At 40.1% G+C, this 4199-nt stretch overlaps 1 protein-coding gene across 4 annotated transcripts in view; it reads left to right on the top strand.

Moving 5' to 3' along the window:
• The window catches only part of FUT9 (fucosyltransferase 9), a 257705-nt gene that overhangs the window by 181588 nt on the left and 71918 nt on the right, over positions 1-4199 (top strand). The window lies entirely within an intron of this gene.

The raw sequence follows: 4199 nt of genomic DNA, 5'->3' as shown, positions 1-4199 counted from the left end.
TCTCTCTCTCTCTCTCTCTCTCTCTCTCTCTCTCTCTCTCTCTTTCTTCTTCTTCTTCTTCTTCTTCTTCTTCTTCTTCTTCTTCTTCTTCTTCTTCTTCTTCTTCTCTGTCTTGTCTCTCCATCTCTCTGTCTCTTCCCTCCCCCCCTTTTTATTTCTCATAGTCCTCAAAATACAGCTTGCATTTTATGAAGGCCTTTTTCATATTGTGCTTTTCATAGACCATGAAATGAGGTAAATCTCATAATAACTAGTGTTGTTTAGTTGTTTCAGTTATATCCTACTCTTTGTGACCTCACTTGGTGTTTTCTTGGTGAAGATACTGGAATGGTTTGCCCTTTGCTTCTCCAGCTCATTTTACAGAAAACTGGTCATATAGCCACTAAGTGTCTGAGGCCAGATTTGAACTTGGGAAGATGAGTCTTCCTGACTCCAGGTTCAGCTCTTTATCTATTGTGCCACTTAGCTGCCCAGTAATAACCAATATCTTCACCCTATTTTTGATAGACTTAGAGGCAGCCTGGCATAGTGTATAGAGAGTTGGCCTTAGAGTCAGAAAGACCTAGGTTCATTTCTTGCCTCTGATACACAGTAGGCAACCAGATAGTATAGCAGATAGAGCCCAGCTCTTACAGTCAGGACAACATGAATTCAAATCCCATCTCAGTTTGGTTATTCAATTCAGTTCAATTCAGCAATCCCTGTAATAGATACTTGGGATGAAAAGACAAAAACTAAAACTGTTCCTGCCCTGAAGCAGTTTACACTCTATTTGGGGAGAACAAGGTACAGTGATATGGAAATATAAAATATTCAAATAAATATAAAATAATTTGAGGAGAGTAAGGAGACAACAAAAATGACAAGACATTTAACTTTTTTAACTTGCTCATAAGTAAAATAAAGGAATTGGCCTGGATCGTCTCTGAGAGCCTTTTTCTAGGTCTGTTAAATGAGGTGATATCAGAAAAGGCTTCTTGGAGGAAGAGGCCCTGGAGCTTGAGATCAAAGAGTTGGAAATGAGGAGGGGAAACTTTCTAGGTATGAAGGACAGAAGTTCATGTATGGCACCATCAAGTAACCTCAGAAAATGCTGAAGTTAATGTCTGGAATTCATCTGGGGAGGGTAATTTTGTCCATTTTCCCCGACAAAGATTATTTTGTCAACTATGTGGATGAAAAATTTAAGAGGGTGGACACTAAAGGAAGGAGGAAGATTGAACATAGAGTTTATGAGGGAGGGGGAGTAATGTACAGTTAGCTTCAACATGGAAAGTTTGGGGTCAGTATGAGATGTTATGCTATGACAGACAAAAAAAAAAGCCAGTTTGATCTTGGGCTAAATTTGGGTACAGAGCTTCAAAGGGGAAGGAGATGAGTATCGCTGACTGCCTTGGTCAGACCACATTTGGAGTAGGATATCTACTTATGTCATGGAGTATCCTGGTGAGTTTAGAAAGGACATGGCTAGTCTGGAGAGCATCCAGAGGAGGTCAATGAGAATTGTGAAGGGTCTCAGTGCTCAAAATTACTATATATAAAGCACACAGCAAGGTGCTGGATTGGTTAATGTCCTTGATGCTCAAAGAGGACCAAAATGACATCACTATGTCAGGGTCAAAGTACAATGTGTCTGATTATGGCTGATCAGAACAATATGACCCTGAAAGGTGCTTTGTAGTGGAGATGTCTCTAAATTTGTGCATCTCACATTTCTTTTGAGTTACTACAATTCTGCTTCACTCACAGAGCACACCACCCTCTTTGATGCAGGCACATCATGCCATATGGTCCTATGCTAGTGTCTCCCATGTCTCACAGTTGATACCAAAGTTCTTCAGAGAGACCTTAAGAACATCCTTGTATCACTTCTTTTGACCTCTTTGTGAGCATTTGCCTTAGGTAAGTTCCCCTTAAAATAGTCTTTCAGGCAAATGTGCATTTGACTTTGGAACAGAGTGGCCAGTCTATCAGAGGTGTGCTCTCTGCAGTAGTGTTTGAGTGCATGACAATTCGTCTGGTACTGGAAATACCAAGGTAAATACTAAAGGAACCCCAATTCTCGAGGAATTTATAGACCATTGGAAGATACAGTGTATGGATAAGTAAATCTAAGACAATTTAAGCAAAGAGAAAGGATTACAAGGAAGGGTGGGATAGTGAAGGATTCATTGAGGAAGTTGCAGTTGATTCAAGCCTTTAAGAAAAATGTGGTTCTCCTTCAAGTCATTAGGAAGAAATGCATTCCAGACCAGAGTATGGCTTCTGGAAATGTAGAGTTGAGAGATGCAATGTTGAGCTCTGGGAACAGCTAAATAGTCTCCCTTGGCTGGAAGGGAAGTAATGGGAATGAATGAGAATAGGCAAGTAGGTTGGACAGACATCACTGGGGCAATCAAATTGAGAGACTAAGAATATTATCTTGGCTCTTGTGATCTCCTGAGGGTTTTTTGACCATTTCAATAGCATGGCAAGCAGCTGTGCTTTTAAGATACTGTGGAATTTGTTGAGCAGAGAGACCCAAGAGGATGGGTAATCACCACTCTGAGTTCTTGGGGTCAAATTATAGCAATAAAGAGTCAATTAAGAGTAAAGCAAGTATTTATTCCAGCCAGCCAAGGTAGATACCAAAACTGATGGTATCTACAATGAGCCCAGCATAAGTGTTTCCTTTCCTGTGTATATAACAAATTTTTAGAGTAGCATTCACAAGCTAAGCATTATTCAAAATAACTTTGTGTGAAACAAAGAAGAAAAATATGGCTGTTATTAAAACACAGGTGATTGATTATACAAAAAGAATAGTATAGTTGTTGGAGAAAATGTATATTATTAGTTACAGGAGATAGATATGGGAGTTATTGTCTGAATATAGCTAGTCTCACTAAATCAAAGAAATCTGCCCATCAAAGCTGCCCAGACAGGGTAGGAGAGCTTTCCCAGGACTCTGGAATTCTCCACCTTCAGTGACCATGTCTTTTTGTACTAAGGGAGACTAAGAGGCAAGAAGACACAGACTTGTAGCTAGCTTTGCCCTTTACTAGGTGTCATTTACAGCAAAATGGATGATGCAGAAAAGATGGAGTCACTATGCCTTGAAGTAGGGATGTTTCTGAGGAGAGGAGAGGCCATGTTACTTCACAGTGAACATCTCTTTTTGTACTAATATAATGTACTTCTATTTTAGACATGTTTCAGAAGCTCCCAAAACACTGGAGATACCCAGTAGGCAACTGGAAATGTAGATGGGGTATTCAGGAGAGATATTTGAGCTGACCATGTACGGGTCATCTGGATAGAGGTAACAATTGAATGCATGGGATTCCATTGATAAGTATAAAAATATGTAGGAGTTGATAAGATATCCAAGATAAAGAGTAGAGGTAGAGAAGAGAAGATCTAGGACAGAACTGGAGAATACCCACACTGAGGGTATCTTCTTGCAATCAGGGTTAAGTGACTTGCCCAGGATGACACAGCTAGTAAGTGTGCGAAGCTAGATTTGAACTCTAATCTTCCTGACTCCAGGGTTGGTGCTGTATCTACTTTGCCACTGACCTTCACCCCAACACACACACACACACACACACACACACACATCTGCTGCTTCCTACTGCCTTTCCTCAGAAATTACTATCCATCTGCTCCGTATTTTCCATTTATCTATATCAGCATTTACTTGTTGTTTCCTCCATTAAAATGAAAACAGAGACATCATTTTGGCTTTCTTTGTATCCCCAGGACTTAACACAGTGACCCATAGTAAGTACTTAATAAATACTTGTTTATTGACTGATTGTTGCAGGTTGTAGTTGACACTACAGCCATCTTTTTAAAAAATTTGTTTACTTTTAGTTTATGACATTCAGTTCCACAATCCCTTCAGTTCCAAATGGTCTCCTCTTCCCTCTCCTCCCTCCATGCGGCTCCCCCCTCATGGAGGCATATAATCAGATATAGGTTCTACAAATACCTTCACATTAAACATTAGTCAAGTTGTAAAGAAGAATTATAACCAGTGGAGTGAACAACAGAAAAGAAGGAATGAAACAAAAGAAAACACAAGAGACAGAGAGAGAGAGAGACAGAGAGACAGAGACAGAGAGAGAGACAGAGAGAGAGACAGAGAGACAGAGAGAGAGACAGAGAGACAGAGAGAGAGAGAGAGAGAGAGAGAGAGAGAGAGAGAGAGAGAGAGA

Source organism: Petaurus breviceps, unplaced genomic scaffold (genome assembly GCF_028583685.1).
Source record: "Petaurus breviceps papuanus isolate PSGF00001 unplaced genomic scaffold, PetGlider_PUasm1.0 90977, whole genome shotgun sequence".
NCBI classification, from domain to species: Eukaryota; Metazoa; Chordata; class Mammalia; order Diprotodontia; family Petauridae; genus Petaurus; species Petaurus breviceps.
Note: the sequence above shows the minus strand (reverse complement) of the source record. Positions and strands in the feature narration are given on the sequence as shown.